Below are 9,736 nucleotides of genomic sequence, written 5' to 3'. Positions count from 1 at the left end.
CATGCTGAGTTCACCCTCTAGCATGAAGCCAGCTCTCATCACACCACCTAGGGAACATCAGCAAAGCCACACAATGTGACCACCAGACCCTTGCACTCCAACAGTCCTGCAGGCTTTGATAAACTTCCAGAAATCCTGAGGAGTTGTTTTTTGTTTTGTGGGTTTTTTGGTTTGGGTTTTTTTGTTTGGTCGGTTGTTTTTTGTTTTTTGGGGGTTTTTTGTTTGGTTGGGGGTTTTTTTTTGTTTTGTTTTGGGTTTTTTTTGTTTTTGTTTTGTTTTGGTAAGAACACTGTATTTTTTAGAGCTAAGAACTAATTCATTGTTATGCATGTGCAGAACAACCCACAGCTGGAAAAGTCTGATGAGTCTGTGGGGCACCTCTGACTTGGAGACCACTGTGCTGCTCCATGACAGGTCTGGCCAGGTCTTGTTCCTCAGGTCTCTGCTTGAAAACAGTGCAATTGATAACTTTCAGCAGCATGTAGTGGCACTGCTTTATGTAACACAGTAAGCACATGAAGGACTTAATCCTACAACTCAATTCAACTTGCTACTGAAGCTTGTGGGACTTTTGCTGAACTCACTGAGACCACACACATATTTAAAGCTAGACTTTGCTGGAGGAGGTCTTTTGAGCTGAGCTCTTGTGGGACAGACAAGCTTATGAAAATCAGATACTGGGCATCCAGGTTTAGTTGAGGATACTGTTTTTCCTCCCCTTTAACAAACCTGAGTTGCAGTAACCAGAGAACAAAATAGATTACCTTGTATTGCATGAGATACATATTGCCTCCAAGACTTTACCTTGAAGCTGAGGCATATTTCCTGGCCAGAAAACTGAAAAACACCATGAGAAATCAGTCTGAAAATGCATCTGAAGTGTGATAATCTAGTTTCAAGGAGAAGAAAGCAGTAAACCTATTTTCAACTATACTAAAAGATTTTTTTTCCTTTTGGCCTCTTTCTCTCCTTCCAAATCCTTGAGCCTGTTTATTGCTTTCTTCTTGTGATTGAGGCTGCTTCTAGTGGTCTCTGCAGCTAAGCACTTCAGTTCTAAAATGTGAACAAAGAGAATATGCCATTAGGGAAGGATGTGCTGCTGGAAGGAGAGTCAAGGCTGAGGCTATCTCTTCTGAATACATGAGAGGATGCTAAAGAGATATCTTTATTATCACACATAATAAAATGCTTTTAAACTTCTGCTTAACTGCAAAGCTGTTCTGATGGTCTGTGTTCAAAATATTTTGGAAAAATAAATGGCAATTCACAATTTCACGCTACCCCACATATTTCTGCACAAAGTTGTTAAGTATATCACTTTTCTGAAACAGAAACTGCATCCCTAACTTCTTTCCCTTTTGTATAGATTTGCTGTCACTACACAATAAACAGAGTTATCCAGGGCTTTCTGTGCTCCAAAGGCCTGAAGCGTCCTGAGCTGATCCATTGCACTCTCAGATCATCAGAGCCAATAAGATATTTCCTGCCAGCTGTGCCCCTAATGGGACCTAAGTGATGCTCCTTGTAGTCCTCTATTCCTGAGCAGCTGAGACAAGAAGGCTGGGAGCTGAATTTACTGGATGCTTGATTAGCAGGGTTTTGGCTGCTTTCCCCCTATAGGGAGCTCTCAATGATTTACTCAGTCCCAGCAGAAAAGTCCATTGGTGGCGACCATGGAGCTAGCTTGAGACTCCTCTGAGGGACCTCAGTGAGGGACCAGAGGATCCTTTCTGTGTTAGGCACTGGGAAATCTGCAGTTTCTATTTCCCTGACAAGTGCTGATGTTAAGAAGAAACTGCTAAGCTGACATGGCTGAGCTTACAGACTGGATGTGCCTGTAAGGATAAGAAGATAGGAAGGGATCTTGGGTGAGAAGGGCTGAATTTCTCATCAGTCGGGTTTAGCAGTAACAGAGAGGATACTCCTGGAGTGCACTCTGCCTCTGCTTAGGGTGATGAGACTTTTAAAGTGAATAAACAGAGATGTGCCAGGCAGCAAGGGCCAGGGCACAGAGCAGAAGCAGCCCACTATCAGGGATCTGGATCCCGTTATCAGGGATCTGGATCCCTGGATGATGGGATCTTTACCCTTTTTGCTGTAAAGGTGGGTTATTAGATCTCTTGTGAATTGAGAGAACTCCTCTATATGCTTTTGCTTTTCCTTGACCACACAACTCTTCTGCTTTTTCCTTCTTGTCAGGCTGGATGGCAGGTAAAATTATAGGAGAAATAGTGGAAAGCAAAAAAAAAAAAAAAAAAAAAAAAAAATTCCACCTATACCTTCACTGTTTTGACTTGCTGCCCTTGCTCCACTCTTATATGACCTGCAGACCATGTTGTTCTTTGTTTCTTGTTGCACTGGAGGTGCAGTTGTATTTGAGATTCTTGGCAGCCATGGGATGGGAGAGGGAAGAGCTGACTGCACAAAGAGCTGCCACTCTTCTAGGTTGCACGCAACATTGTGAAAACACATTTCAGACATTAAAAAAAGCAATCGTTGCAGTTTGAGACCAGACAAGCAGAGAAAAATTGAAGCCTGATGAATATTCACCTGAGCAGATGTGACATCTCAACAAAGCCACCACAGGTTGTATCTGTGCAGATACCATTGGAAGATATATTAGTTGTTCAGTGAAAAAAGTTCTACTAAGGAAATGCAGTCTTCAGGCTGCTGATAAAGCTATGGCTGGGTGCTTGGGGCAATCATATTTTTCCCTTGAAATGTCAAAGATAGATTTAAAAATTCTTGTAAGTCATCTGACAGCAAATGGCCTCTGAGATTCAAGCAGGACTCTCTGCAGTTTGGGGAAATGACTTTGCTTTCAACTGTTCTTCAGTCTGTTGGGTACATCACCAGTAAGTGTATTCTTATTAAAAATGGTGTCCTTACTACAAAAAATGGAGTTTTAAATTATTTTATAATAGACCATGTTTCAGAACACAAGTGCCACAAATATTTTTCTACCAGAAGCATAGGTTCAGTTCCCCAATTCTTTCTTCAAGTTTCTCTGCAATTTATTTAACTTTATTTCTTTGAGAAAAATAACATCTGCTACCATTTAATACAGTTGTATCTGTTACTCTCTCCCTCTTAAAGGGAGAGTTTATGCCCTTCCAGATAACAGTCTTAATATGAAAATTAAGCTTGCATATAAAGTACACATAAATTTCAGAAAGGTAAATGGGTTAATAAATATGTTTTAAAGGTTCATTGAGTTGGCAATCCCATTCAGCACATTTACAGTAAAGAGATCCAAGTTCTTTTATGCAACTTTCTATTTTCTAATAGCACTTTAACAAATGATTGAAAGAGAAATACATAAACAGAGAACTGAGAGCTGATGGCTTTTTTAAAATTATTCATAAAGTGCAGCGAGCTTCATGCTGAACTATAGAAAATATAAGCCTTAAACTAAAACAAACATCACAACTTGTTAACATAACAAACATAAAAGGTTCAGTATTTTGTTATTGGATTGCCAAAACAAGTTGCAGTTAAACCTCCAGGTATACCAGCTGCAAACCACAAGAAAATATTCTTCCTGCATATTGACAAGCTGGCTCTGCAGAAAATGCAAATAAAAGCGTGCATTGGAGGTAAATAATAACTCCCAGGGCCAAGTGCTTTGCAACAGGTTGTGGCCATTTAATCTTGCTCCTGGCAAAGAGCAGTGATGCTTCTCTCCACCAGCCTGCCACTTGAAAGTGGGGTAAGCCCCCAGTGCTGTGCCTCTGTGGGCCAGAATGCACCCCACGGCATCCCCAGGCAGCACCCAGGATCTGGCCAATCCCCTCCATTCACACTTACCCTATGCCCTCTCACTGTGTTAGCTGACCAGTCTTTTGGTGCTGATGTCATGGGCCATCCTTCAGAGCACCTTCAACTCCTTTTAATTCTCCATCCCACACTGCTGGTAAGCCACGGCTGGTTTTTCTCAATGTGCTGCCAGGGATGTCCTCCAGACCTCATGATCTTCTCCTGAGACCTGATGGATCCATGATTGTTGCTAAAAACCTGCATCAGCCTGTATATGTCTCACTCCTAACCTCTGCAGGCAAGGCTGTATTAGGCTGCTTTTTAAAATATTTTCTACTTGGAGTCTCCTGAAGGGTTTAAAAAAAAATCATTTGCATTTGCAAGCTACCATTTTCCAGAAAGGAAAAGGCATCCTTGGGGCACCTTTCTCCTTTCCTTCCTTCAGGCAGGAGGACAAGGAGGTAACAAGGGACTGCCTAGTCACAAGCCAGCATCAGTTTTCCAGGGAATGCAATGCTCTGACGGAGAGTACACAGAGAATAGTGGTGATTAGGAAAATACTATCTCCAATACTCAGCTCCTGGAATGAACACTTGCATAACAGTTGAACTCAATTTTTACAATTTACAGGTGAATTGCATCTTGTTTTCTGTCAGGAATTTTCTCTCATCATGCTTGTATCTGACTTACAGTCAAGTCAGCTGAAACATATCTCGAAAATAGGACCCTCCCAGCCTTCATCTGTTGGGAAGGCATGTTTTCCTCATAACATGCAGTAGACACTCCCAGGACCCCACAACAGAGCAGGACTAAAAGTGCTCTCTGCAGTGTGGCTGTTAAGGAACCCCACAAATGGATCTAACTGTGATGTCTTGTCACCATGATATTTTATGAGAAATCCTTTGCTAGGATTTTTCCCCTCCTGAGGAGCCTTTACAAAGAAATGTAAACAATTAACTATCTGCTGCTGTGGAATGCAACAGGTGCATCTTCCATTAATCCATGTGAATTGTTTTCACTTGATGACCAGTCATAGCCACCTGTGTTGAGGCTGTGAGCAGTCACAAGATTTTGTTATTCATTCTATTCTATTCCTGTTCTTTCAAGCCTTCTGATGATATTTTCTCTCTGTTCTTTTAGTATAGTTTTTTTTCTAATATTTTAATATAATATATATCATAAAATAATAAACCAGCCATATGAACATAGAGTCAAGCTTTGTGTTTCCATGCATGAGAAGTCCTCAACAATGCCTCATTAAAATGGACACAGTTTTCCCTGATTACTCCAGAACTGCATGAGGCCCTGGTTTGCAGGCCAGGCTCAGCTCTGTATTTTAAATGCTACAGCTGTGCTGTCAGCCCTCATGGGACAAAGGGGACAGAATGTAATTACACTTTGCAGAAAAGGCAACAGCCCAGAATATCAGGGCTACTTTGAGCTGCTATGAAGCAGCAGACAGTGCTCAGCATCTGGAATTGCAGTCTCTGGGAAAGGCAGAATTTTGGTTTCACTTGAGCTTCTGGGTTGCAGGTACAGAGTCTTCCTGCTGCCATTATTGCATTGAATATCATGGCATGCTTTGTACAAGCCTTGCGTGTATTGCAATAGCAGTGCTGCTGTGGGTGCCCAGAGAAAGATGGAGCCAATCCAACTCCCAGCCCCGCTCTCTGCCTCACAGAATTCCCCCCATGAGGTCTGGAGTCACAAGCTTGCACCTTTCTCAGAGGGCGTGAAGAGTTCTAGCACAGGAACTAATGGCGCTCTTTGATGGAGCTTTGAACTAGCTTGGACAAAAAGGGACAAAACCAGGCTTGCCAGTGATGAGCAGTGGCGTGGTGTGCCATGCACAGAACTTAAGGAAACAAGCACTAATAGGATGCCACATGGAGTGTCGGCTACACAATGTACCACACCTGAAATTTTTCTGCTAATGCACCTGGCATGAGGAACAAAGAGAAGAGGTTGAGGCTTTGGCTGAGTCCCTGAGATTTGACATCACTGGTATAAGTGACACCTGGTGGGGTGAGTCCTGTGTCTGGAGTGCCCTGTTGGATGGTTGCAGGGCTTCAGAAGAGATGGGCAGGGTGGCATTGTGTGTAATAGAAGGGTTAGAATGTATGGAGCTCACAGTTGACAATGGCACAATTGAGAATGTCTGGGTAAGAATTGAGGGACAAACAAGTAATGTGGATGTCATCGTGGGAACTGACTACAGCCCTGTTAGCCAGGATGATGACACCAATGAATTACTCTTTGCAGAACTGAGGGACATTCCAAGTCAACTGCCCTTGTCCTTACAGGAGATTTTAGCTTGCAGCTGGGAGCATCTACACAGCTGCTACAACCCAAGTCAGAAGATTCCTAAAAACCTGGATAGAACTCTATGGAACAGGCCCATATTAATAAATATATTTTTCAACTATGTTAATGGCAATAGGCAGCGTAAAAATAACATCAAGATGAGGACGGTCTCTTCACAAACAGGGACAGGGACACAGCAGATGTGTTTAAGTATTTTTTCCTCTGTTCTCAACTTAGATGGCAGACCGAGGGGGTCTTAGTGTCCTGAGCTGGAGGACCATGACTGCAAAAATGGTCCCCTGAAAATGTGAAGGATCTGCTGTTCCAGCTGGACACCTACAAGTCTATGGGGCCTGATGGGATTCATCCAAGAATCCTTAAAGCACTAGCTGATGTCATCCCAAAGCATCTCTTTATGATTTTTGAACAGTCTCAGGAATCTGCAGAGGTCCTAGGTGACTGAAAGTGGAAAAATGTTGTCCCAATTTTCAAGAAGGGAAAGAAGGAGGACCCTGGAAACTGCATGCCTATCAGTCTCACTTCAGTACCTGTTAAAATCATGGAAAAATTTTTGTGGGAGGTGTAGAAAAACACCTGGAGGACAATGCAGTCATTAGCCACAGCCAGCAAAATGTCATGAAGGAAAAGTCCTGCTTGTCAAACCTGATTTCATTCTATGACAGGATAGCTTACCTAGCTGATCTAAGAAAGCCAGTTGAAGTAATCTTTTGGATTTCAGCAAAGAGCTTGATAATGTCTCTCACAGGATCCTTCTGGACAAAACGGCCAGCACACAAGTGGATAACCAACCATATGGTGGGGAGCAAGAGGCTCACAGGTCAGGCACAGAGGGTTATGGGGAATGGACTGACATCAGACTGGCAACCAGACACTGGTGGGGTTCTGCAGGGCAGCACCCTTGGCCCAGCTCTCTTCAACATCTTCATTAATAACTTGGACACAGGATTTGAAGAAATACTAGGTAAGTTTGCCTCCAAAATTAAATTAGGAGGAGCTGTCAACCTCTTTGAGAGTGGAGAGACCCTGCAAGAGAGACCTTAAGTAATCAGAGAAATGGACAATGGTCACAGCACCAAGCCTGACAGAGTTCAAGAAGTATTTGAACAATGGTTTCAGGAACTTGGTGTGATTCTCAGGGTGCTGTGTGCAAGGCCAGGAAATGGACTTAAAGATCCTGATGGGACTTTCTGACTCACCATATTCTATGATCCTTTGAGTTTATGCTTGGAGGCTTTTTCCGATCTTCATGTCTCTCATGTGATACCTTTGGAGCAGAAAACGTCAGAGCACCCCCTTCTCTCTTCACAGAGATTTCCTTTCCCCGTTGCCACCCTGGAGGATAGATAACAGTTCTTCCAAGCCTGGATGTAATCCTTAGTCATTACTTTGGTAATCTTTGCCCAGAATACATTTGTCTTGGGGCAGAAACATGTGAGATGTTCTAGGCACCCTTCCCAGTTATATTTTTCTAGCAATATGCATAGAATTTAATGTGTTCTTGCCAGTTTACAATGCCTGAAAATGAACTGTTTGTGGGTGGTCTTAAATTCTGCTTGTGCATTGCTGTTTATATTTGTTTATGTTATGTTTTATGGCATATATTAGGCCATGGGGATGTTTTTAAAAACCAACAATAAAGACTATGGCACAGGTAATAAAGTGGTTTATTTCTTTCTCATTCCTTCTCCACTCAGTGTCAGCTCCAGTGTGTACACCAAATGGAAATGGAGCTCCCTTGGAGATTTGGTTTGGCCATGGCACTGCTGGCCACTATTGACTTTTAGAAGGCAACGCAAGGGGCTGTAAAAGGTAGCAATTGTGCTTTCTGGCACTTTGATTCTTTTATTTATGTGTTTTGAGGACCTAAATTCTTTATTTTTCTTTATTAATTATTGTAATTTTTAATGTAGAAATACCAGGAATTCTGAACCTCCTTTTCTTCATTGTGTTGAAGGCTTTTCTTCCACAGGGTAAGATCCATACCAGGGGCAAGACCTCTTTTAACAGCAGAAGCTGCCTGGCAGCTGCATCTTTGGGCATTAACAAAACCACAAATTACTGTTACACACACACGGGCTTCAAACACAAAAATTTAGTCAAAACTACTTCCCACTGAATTTAGTGCCTCCTGTTTTAGCACATGTAACACCAGGAGCCTTACACATGGCTGGGAGGCAGGGGATTCGAGTCAGTACCCTTGTGTTTGGGGTTATTGCACTGATTTTTTCCTGGAGCATCATTTTGTGTGTGCAGCTCTCATCTAGCCCAATGGAAGTTCCCATGAGGAATCTGGTGTTCCTGACAATCAAGTAGTACAGGGTGCAGCTGGGCAGCAGACCTCTAGATTCACATCAGCACAAGTGGACCTTACACGTGCAGGGAACACAAGCCTGGCTAGGTTTGGACTCTGTCCCTCAGTAGCACTATGGAAAAATAAAGCATCTGAGGGACTTGCCAGATTTCACATTCCCAGAGAAGCAGCACATTGGCCTCTTGGTATTCTGACCATGCACTGTATCCATTTGGCTGGGAATATGGTGAAATGAGGGTTCTGAGAAGTAGCAAGGGCTACTTCTTTCCAAACTTTTTCTCTGCTAGCAACTGCAACATGAAACTAGGAAGAAATATTACTAAAATATAGCAATGTGTCCTTATGTCCCAGGCAATCTCTGACGAGAAACTTAAACTAGAAATTAGGTCATAAAATAAGTTCTACTGCACTTCTACGCCTCCAGTTTGGTGGAGAACATTGGTGCTAATAATCTGCTATGTTGTTCCCACCCATTTAGTTTTATGGGTCTCTCAGAAACACACTTGCAGAAAAGGTCTCAGACACCAAAACAAACCCTTTCTTACCTCCTCGTCTTAAATCCCACAGCAAGGATAACCTACTTGACAGTCTCTGACACCAGGGTCAGCACTTGCAAATGTAGCAGAACAGCTCTTCCAGAATGACAACGGTGTTATCCAACACTGTGTGGGCATCTTAATTCCAGAAGAAGAGCCACTACCCCAAGACTTCTTCCAGAATAACTATTTTGATAAATTTCCAACTGTAGGCAAGTCCTAGGCTTCTCAGTCACGACTGGAATGAATCATTCATTGCTTTAGGAAAATGCAACAATCTTGCATATAAAGCATCTAAATCTTTTTGGCTCAAAAAGCTGCACAGTCCAGAATTGAAATGCGAAAAATTGCTGCAAATTATAGGTAAACTCTTCTTCACTTGAATAGTTCTCACTTTTGGAAATGTTTTCACTAATATTAAGGCAACTACTCTAAACCTTAAATGCTTCTGAAACCTGTGAAATAGAGACCAGCAGGTTAATTGCATCAGGGAGTTGAATATCTGTGACAGAAAAGACAGGCAGGGAGGTGAGTTATCAAGAGGGAGGCAGACAGCAAAATTGGTTAGAAAAGTGCAAGATGGCAGATCTGCTAAGCAGCAGGTGGCACAGATTTTGTCCTCCCCCTTCTTTCCACAGCATTACCTTACCATGGTATGGTGCATGTCTTGGGATGTGTGTCTGGGGTGGCACTTCTGCATGCTGCCCATCAGTGTGGTACCTCTCCCTAGCCTTGATCCTCACCCAGGAGCTGGGTTTCAACATCTGGTGTCTCAGAGCCTTTCTCTCTGTCGTGCCCTGTGCACTGA

The 9,736-nt window shown here is 42.7% G+C and overlaps 1 long non-coding RNA gene across 2 annotated transcripts; it reads right to left on the bottom strand.

Annotated features, from left to right (window-relative positions):
• Positions 1 to 326: 326 nt before the first annotated feature.
• LOC135296372 (uncharacterized) lies at positions 327 to 7,234 on the bottom strand. Of its 2 annotated transcripts, none has more exons than XR_010358436.1 (3): positions 5,673 to 7,227; positions 3,808 to 3,985; positions 327 to 1,053 (listed from the first exon to the last, which is right to left on the bottom strand). It is a non-coding gene; the product is annotated as an uncharacterized LOC135296372 (long non-coding RNA). The 2 variants fall into 2 exon arrangements; XR_010358437.1 differs by lacking the exon at positions 327 to 1,053 and adding an exon at positions 2,327 to 2,593 and having other exon boundaries at positions 5,673 to 7,234.
• Between the last annotated feature and the right edge of the window lie 2,502 nt (positions 7,235 to 9,736).

The sequence above is a fragment of the Passer domesticus genome, chromosome 3, assembly GCF_036417665.1.
Source record: "Passer domesticus isolate bPasDom1 chromosome 3, bPasDom1.hap1, whole genome shotgun sequence".
Lineage (NCBI taxonomy): Eukaryota > Metazoa > Chordata > Aves > Passeriformes > Passeridae > Passer > Passer domesticus.
The sequence above is the reverse complement of the archived record's forward strand: the minus strand, read 5'-3'. Positions and strand labels throughout refer to the sequence as shown.